This window comes from Argopecten irradians, chromosome 1 (genome assembly GCF_041381155.1).
Source record: "Argopecten irradians isolate NY chromosome 1, Ai_NY, whole genome shotgun sequence".
Lineage (NCBI taxonomy): Eukaryota > Metazoa > Mollusca > Bivalvia > Pectinida > Pectinidae > Argopecten > Argopecten irradians.
Genome location: NC_091134.1, coordinates 64,031,749 through 64,040,972, shown reverse-complemented (window position 1 = coordinate 64,040,972; position 9,224 = coordinate 64,031,749). Strand labels below are relative to the sequence as shown.

The following is a 9,224-nucleotide window of genomic DNA, read 5'->3' as shown; positions in this document are numbered from 1 at the left end:
CCTACCATATATGATCATCAAAGACAACAACACTATATCTTGACATCTTCGTAAAACGTTCTCTAGAACATACACGGTTGTACATGTAGCTATATACATGTATAGGGCCAAAACAATGTCTGTTTAGGGTTACATCGGCAAAAAAATAAGGTCGATAGGAAGGTTTTTTTTATATAAATATTTTTCGTCTAGTTCAGAAGCAAAATAGCGAGTTGTTTACTAAACAGATATGTGTCTCCTATTTATCAATAGAATGATTAAACATTAGTGTCTTTCACTCTTGACTCTTTATTTAACAATGGATAAATGGAGATTTGACTAAGAAAGAAGGTATTAACAGCTCAGATTGACCTTGAGTAAAACTATTAATAGGAGTATCCTTTTACGTACAAAAAAATTAGGGTCGGGGTAAAAGTAAAAAGAATTGCCTAATGAAGATGTTTCATCCGGAAGCCTCTAATATTCATTGTTAGTTGTATGAATTGTAATAGTAATGTTTAAAAGTATGCTTGTAAATATGTATTAAAACCTATGAAAAGTTGTGCTAAAACACTCTTATTGTAGTTCAAGAAAGCATGTTTTGACGTTTGGAATATATATGTACATGTAATAGTAACGACTCTCTTGCTCCTGTGATTTCATATAAAATACATGTAGTATTGTGAAGTAATACCAAATTTCCACTCACTTTAACCTGGGACTGTTACTTTGTACATGTAGTTCATGATTATATACATGCATGTAATTCTGTTTTTATTTTACGATTATGTAGACCATATTGTTTCGGTATTAATGATTGAAATTGCGTAAGTTTTTGAATGTGTAACAGGTAAACTCCGCCCTCAGTTAGATTATCGCTGTTACTAAACTCCGCCCACATGTACAGTTATTGACTGACGCTTATTCGAGCCGATAAACGCGCATACGACTGGTTGAAACTATTCACGTGATTTCTGGTTTGAACGATCCGAAAAGCAATTCCGGACGCTTGAACGCATTTCACTGTAGACCCTCTAGAAGATCAAGTATCTTGCACCATTAATCTACGAAATAGAGACCAACTCCTTATTTGGAATATCTATAGGAGCCAATAACACAGAAGAGAACAACAATAAAATACTAGAAATCTTTGACAGGCTGTATACTATGAACTTTACACATATATTAGTAGTAGGAGATATAAACTTCAAACAGATCAACTGGGAGACTATGTCAACAACGGTCGGAAACAACCACCCTGCCAACAAATTTCTGTCTACTATCGAGGACTGCTACATGTTTCAACACGTAAAGGATCCGACTAGATATAGAGAAGGCCAAGTAAGTAATATCCTGGACCTGATCATCACAAATGAGGAAGGAATGGTGGAAAATCTTGAGTATAATCCAAGTCTAGGTTCCAGTGACCACCTAGTACTGGCATTTGACCTAATCGTGTATGTTGATAGCAACCCTAAAGACAACACTAAAACAAGATACAACTTCCATAAAGGAGACTATGAAACTATCAGGCAAAATCTTGCAAACATCCAACTACAAGACATTGAGAACTGTTCTAATGTATCGGAAGCCTGGGAAGTCTTCAGTCAACAACTCGATAGGGAAATTAGGGAGAACATTCCACTACATCAAACTCACAGCCAAAAAAATTCAAAACCATACATATCCAAAACAGCAAAGGATGCAGTTAGACGAAAACGGAAATGCTGGACCAAATACCTACATTGTAAATCCGCTCACAATTTTGCTGATTATAAAATGGCTAGGAACCGTGCTACACAAACTCTGAGGCACTCCAAATACTACTACGAAAAAGACCTGGCTGATAAAAATAAAAACTAATCCGAAGCTTTTCTGGAAATATGTTCGAAGTAAAACTAACACAGCTACAACGATTGGAAATGTTACAATGCCATCAGGAGAGCTAACATCGACCTCCGAAGAAATAGCCAACACTATGAATAAATACTTCGCCAGTGTGTTTACTGCAGAGGAAAGAATCAGAGAAAGACCACACCTTACAACCAGAAACTATGCTGAACCCCTTGAGACGATTACTGTGACTGTCACACAAGTTGAAAAAGCCATCAATAAAATCAACCCTAACAAATCACCAGGTCCAGATAATATCCATCCAATGCTGCTGGCAAAAACAGTTAATGAAATAAAAAGTGTACTAACTATTATATTCAACAAATCAATCCAAGAAGGGACACTCCCAGACCCATGGAAAAAAGCCAACGTTTGCCCAATATTCAAAAAAGGTTCAAGGAAAGACCCAAGTAACTACAGACCAATCAGCCAGACCTCAGTACCTAGCAAGATTTTACAAAGAATAGTGAGAGACGAAATTGTCAAACATATGGATACCAACAACCTATTCACAAAAGAGCAACACGGTTTCAGACAGGGACGTTCATGTACCACTCAATTACTGGAATGCCTGAAAGACTGGACAATATCAATGGATGAATGGCACAATACCGATGTGATATACCTGGACTTCAGCAAGGCGTTTGACAAGGTATGTCACAGCTTACTGCTACACAAACTGGAACAATATGGTATTAAAGGGAGAGTACTCCAATGGATCAGAAATTTTCTCAAGGACATGGAACAGCGAGTAATTGTTAACGGAACACGTTCCCATAGTCTACCTGTAACAAGTGAAGTTCCCCAAGGAAGTGTTCTGGGACCTGTACTGTTTCTGATCTATGTAAATGATATTCCAGAAGTTGTGCCATGCCTCGCTAAAATGTTTGCTGACGACACCAAACTTTACAAACAAATATCTACTCTGGGTAGCAGACAAGAACTACAAAATAGCATAGATAAAATGGTAAAGTGGGCAGAGAACTGGCTGATGACTCTCAATCTTACCAAATGTAAACATATGGAGATTGGTAACAACGAGAAAACATCCCAATACAACATCCGGAACGAATCCTCAAACATAACTATCCAGAAAGTCTCTACAGAAAAGGATCTAGGTGTGATCATAGATGAGAAGCTGAACTTCTCGGAACAAGTTAACATAGCAGCACAAAAAGGAAATCGTATCATGGGAGTAATTTTTAAGACATTTACATACATGGACCAACATATATTCAGAACTCTTTACAAATCCCTGGTACGACCGCACTTAGAATATGCCACTACCATCTGGTCACCATTCCTACAAAAAGATATCATCAAAATCGAAAATGTCCAACGTAGAGCTACAAAGAGGATTAAAAATATCAAAGACTTGTTCTACGAAGACAGACTTAGAACATTGGGTCTCCCTACACTGGAGTATAGACGAAAACGTTGTGATTTGATTCAACTATACAAGATTATTAATAAGCATGATAAAATAGTCTCAGACACAATGTTTAGTAGTCGACCATACCAGTCAACCCGAGGAAATACCCACAAACTGTTCAAGAGACAGGTCAGGCTGAATACAACAAAAAATGCCTTCTCCAATAGAGTCATCAATCACTGGAATGCATTACCAAACGAGGTAGTCAACGCCAAGTCAATCAACAGCTTTAAGACTCAGCTAAACAAATATTGGAAGACCAACAACAAGTTTGTCTTAAGTGAACATCCTTAGTGAGGCCGGTAGTGTAACTTTTAAAATAGATTTGGTCTAAGGAAACTGCAAAAGAGACTCTATTGAACACATATGCAGCCTGTAGACCAATTCTAATCGCCAGTCTACTCAGGTTTATATACCCATTTACCATTAAGTAGGTACAAGTTGTTTGGGGATTGCCCCGCCACTTGTATCAGTGTTCCCCATTATATATCATTGTATCAATCTACCCTATAGATAGATCATAATTTTATGAAACTAAATCTATTAACTAGTACGTATACACATAGGGTACCCTCAATTCATTTGACACCAATATTTTAAAATGATACATATTTTCAGTCCCTATGACTTGAATTTATAGATGTTTTATTTTTTTGTTAATAGTGATACTTTTAAATTTTTGTAAATCCTCTATAATATCTGTGCGTGCGTAGCCGGAACTCAAAAGTCGGTGTAGGAGGGGGAAAAACCCCTATCTCCACCAAGATCTATAATACCATCAATGCCTCTCTATAAGTGTGTATACTTTCAACGAGGCCGCCATCAGCGAAGTATCAGCGAAGTATTTAGGCTAATTAGAGCCACGTTCTGGTGACTTTTCTGATTGTCCAATCAAATTGCATCCACAATCCTGAGGATGCATGGTCGAATTTAGTTGCAGATCCGTTTCCATGTCTCTAATCATATCGTCTCAAACAATATATCAGAATTTTGTGATTTTACTATATAAAGGGGGTGTAGTTGCTCTTATTATACTGAGTTATACCGAATTAAATTATACATTTTACTGTAAAAATTGTACAACTTAAGTGTTTTCACAACATTAACTGCGCTAATTCATGATCATTAACCCCGTTAGACCACGTAATGACTTATGTAATATTTCACTGATTTAAATTCAGTTTTCTGTGGCGTTTACCTAAACCTGTATTGTTCCAATATGGTGAATATGTCATAAGAACACTATCAATTATTTTTAATGATTGTAAAAAATTTCAATGTAAAAATACTACCAACATAATTATGAATTAATCAAGATACAAGAATCTAGTTACAGTTTAAGTAAAAATCAAGATGGAGAAGTAACGTTATAAAAGAGCAATTTGCACTTTATTAAATAAAAAAATATTGTGTGGCAACTATATTTTTTCTATTTCTGTTGAGTGTTTAAATCTTAAATTTCATTATTTAATAAAAACTTTCTTTGAGACCTTACGCTTTGAAAAAACACCATTATAGTACAAATAGCAATTGTCGCACGGCTACATTTCTAGGGATTAACAGGTTTCAAACCAAGTTATCGATTTCAAAGTTATGTTTCAGAGAAAATAAAAGAATTAGTTGCTTAAAAAAGCATAATTATCAATAAGTGATGCATAATTTGTATCACAACTGAGAAATGAGGTAGACTTTATCAAAACAATTGTTTCAGCTATTTTCTCAATTTGGGTATCAATTTGGTACAGTATCAATTTGGGTACAATGACGTTACATCCTTTTACCACAAGCTGCGTGTAAATGTATTTTAAGAAAGGAACGTATATGTACTAATTAAATACCACATGCTGTATACATATATTTTAAAAGTATGCATCTCGAATCCCTGAAACATTGGAATTTAATTTTAATGTCCCTAGACGGTCTAGACTATCTACTCGCGGGTAAAAACAATTCACTTCTACTTTACAACTGTGAACATATCAAAGACTAGTTTCCACCAACTCGATTAAATATAACTGTTATTCATCTATAAGTAAGGAGTATCATCTATATATGAAATATATGTACGTGTATATTAGGCTCTAAGTGCTTGACAAGGGATTGGGAAAATGTCTCAATAAAATACGTACGCAAGTTCACCGTACTCCCTACTGCTCTAGACTTCTTCAATGTGAATTTTGAAATAATTACCCAAGTCATCGAGATATAAGAAACAAGGTACTATTCTTCCATCTGGCCTAGACTTAAGCTACCACCATTGTTTGGGACAATTTACCACTGTTTGTCGTTGCAGAAAAAACAACCCCTGACATGTTTTCAGATATCTTTTTTTAAATTATTTCCTGGTGGGCCAAAAAGCTACTTTTGCTGATCCTTAACATTAATACACAAAATTATCGAGCAAGTGAATGTAGGGGCCATTTGGATTCTGCTGTTCCGTTCGATATAAGTAGCTCACAAAGTTGTTGTTCATTGTTTAATGTTCAACATTAACATCAAGATGGAGAATTGCAATAAAGTCGTCACTAAGAACGTCAAAAGTTTAATATGGCAAAGTGTTTCTATAAAAGTAAACATATCCGTATCTTAATATCCACTTAACATTGAAGAATATTTTCGGAAAAATATAACATTAGAAATATTACCATTTCCGGACATGTTTTGGTTTCCTTTTTAGAAAACTTACATGGGTTACTTTGACGACTTTTGACTAATAAATCATGGCCAGATACTTTTGCCGAATAAAAGGTACATTATTTCATTACGTATATCTCTCGGATTTCTTTTAAATTCACAAGATCGCTAACCGTTAACATCAAGAAAACTTCATGTAATGTACCGGACTTTAGCAAGTCTTCGTAAGCCTTGGCGAGATATTATCGTGCAGAACATTATACCGCGAGTTGTGCTTTGCCGACTTTTGACTCATGATGAAACATGGCCATATACTTTTGCCAAGTAAAAGGTACATTATTTGGTTACTTATAACACTCAAATATCTTTTGAATTCATAAGAACGCTAACATCAAAAAAACTTGATACAATGCATGTACATCGGACTTTAGGAAGTCTTCATAAGGCTACCGTATATTACACGGCAATATAAGTTTATTTGTCACTTTAAAATGCTCGTACATATATAGATCTATATCATCATTATATTTTGTAAGTTTATGTTGATAAATTTTGTACCTTTCCCCTTTCAATATAACGCAGTTGTCGGTAAACAAAAGACACAACTCCCAGTGACAGACACATACTACAAACTTTTACTGCGCAATAATACAGTGTATCATCGGATATAGTTCGTCAATGCAACCAACACAAAAAAATGTATAAGCGTTATAAGAACTTTCTTTTGCAGTTACCTTCCTAACATTTGATTACAATAATCGATCATTAGCATGAATTACGTAAAATTAAAATTTAAATAACATAGTCTACACAATCCAAAATCCAACCGAAAGTCTGTCGCGGAGGAGGACAGCGAAGAAGGCGTTGTTCGTGATTTTCGGGAGACCAGTGTTCTCGGAGTAATACAAATATCATAGAGTCCCAACTGAACACTTAAAACACTCCATCCATGGTGTATACGTATGTACAAATTCTATGTCTGTGGTTTTGAATATTGGGGTTTTATTTTTTCATACAATCAAGTATTACGTGAAATGAACAAAACAACTTTTAATTTTCATCGCGGAGTGGTTTCATTGTTTTGATGTGCACAGGCTCTCAGAGCGTACCTACGAATGCTGTTTCACAGCATCAAAAAGCCCTCTTCGTAACATTATTTTGATCCGAAAAAGGACACCTTGCTTTAAACACCAGAACAAATACCTTACATTTAGTATAATGTTACTATATACACTCGTACGAGGCTCTTCCATACATGTATGTGGATATGAAGTGTAAGGATATTCTTCCCGAGGGTCATAAAATGTAGCAAAACCCATTTTGTGATCCGGAGGGTAGATTATCCTTATGCTTTCTATCCACATATGGAAGTGTATTTTTCTCTTATACATTGACGTTGTTAACATTTTACAATTATGATAGTCTGTCGTTTTGAGAAATAAGTTAATAAAAAACCGCAACTGCAAGTCAATTCTCCATACATAAAATTGTACGTGTGATATCTATGTTAAAACAGAACCCCGCTGTTTGCTATCTTTATAGCAAAACCATCATAGTTTCTGGAAAAAACCCTGTTAAAATTCATCGAGACAATAATAACTTTGTTAAGGCAGTGATGTCACAAAGCTGTATCGCAGGGATAGCGTCACTACGTCAGGTGACATCAGTGTATTGGGATAAACCAGTATTACACCCGTACGTATGAGAGAAAAGTATATATGTATGAAGGAGTCAACAAAACTGGAGTTCAAGCTAAACAAGAGGTCCAAGGGCTTTAACGGTCATCTGACAATATTAACAAAAATATAGCAATCAATTAGATGTGGTGTCATGATGGCCATCTTCGATTAGGGATCAACTCGAAATGTAACAACACTTTGTCGAGACCATGTAAAGATAATTTCAGACAAGTTTCAGCTCAATCGCATTCGCAGAACTTGAAAAGAAGTTCTACAAATGTACCAGTTCAATTCTTCCTGGATAAATTTATCACAGGCGGCATACAATGTCCAGGTACTAGTATTACGTTTCTTTTCTCTTCCATGTAGTAAAAGTCGAACTACAAACATGTAATAAAATTGGATAAGAAAATATTTATTGAAATATATCGCTATAAAAATACAGTATCATTAACGTGGTCATAAGCCGTTTTCTTTGCTCTCAAACTCAATGTCACTTGGATCAGCCCCAGAGGCTTCAACCCGGTCTCCACCTACATGCGTCTGGGCATTTGATTTCGTCTGTAAAATCTCCAATACACTTTGGACATGTTCTCTGAAAAAAAAAAACCAAAATCAAAAATAGGGTCCATAGATAAAGTTATTTACTAAATAAAGGACATGGTAAAGGCGACTGACAAACATCCTTTGGCTGGTTCGGCCTTTTAATTTGATGGTGTTGAACTATACTAAACAGAACCATAACCCAGAGTTGATGGGTTAAGATGAAACTGACTGTAACATTAAAAATGTTGATGGGTTAAGATGAATGACTGTAACATTAAAATGTTGATGGGTTAAGATGAACTCGACTGTAACATTAAAATGTTGATGGGTTAAGATGAATCGACTGTAACATTAAAAATGTTGATGGGTTAAGATGAACTGACTGTAACATTAAAATGTTGATGGGTTAAGATGAATCGACTGTAACATTAAAATGTTGATGGGTTAAGATGAATGACTGTAACATTAAAATGTTGATGGGTTAAGATGAATCTGACTGTAACATTAAAATGTTGATGGGTTAAGATGAACTGACTGTAACATTAAAATGTTGATGGGTTAAGATGAACTGACTGTAACATTAAAATGTTGATGGGTTAAGATGAACTGACTGTAACATTAAAATGTTGATGGGTTAAGATGAACTGACTGTAACATTAAAATGTTGATGGGTTAAGATGAATGACTGTAACATTAAAATGTTGATTGGGTTAAGATGAACTGACTGTAACATTAAAATGTTGATGGGTTAAGATGAACTGACTGTAACATTAAAATGTTGATGGGTTAAGATGAACTGACTGTAAACATTAAAATGTTGATGGGTTAAGATGAACTGACTGTAACATTAAAATGTTGATGGGTTAAGATGAAACTGACTGTAACATTAAAATGTTGATGGGTTAAGATGAACTGACTGTAACATTAAAATGTTGATGGGTTAAGATGAATGACTGTAACCATTAAAATGTTGATGGGTTAAGATGAATCGACTGTAACATTAAGATGTTGATGGGTTAAGATGAACTGACTGTAACATTAAAATGTTGATGGGTTAAGAT

The 9,224-nt window shown here is 35.1% G+C and overlaps 1 pseudogene; it reads right to left on the bottom strand.

The window, feature by feature from the left end:
- Positions 1-8,011: 8,011 nt before the first annotated feature.
- LOC138304991 (transient receptor potential cation channel subfamily V member 5-like) overlaps positions 8,012-9,224 on the bottom strand; it is a 45,384-nt pseudogene continuing 44,171 nt past the window's right edge.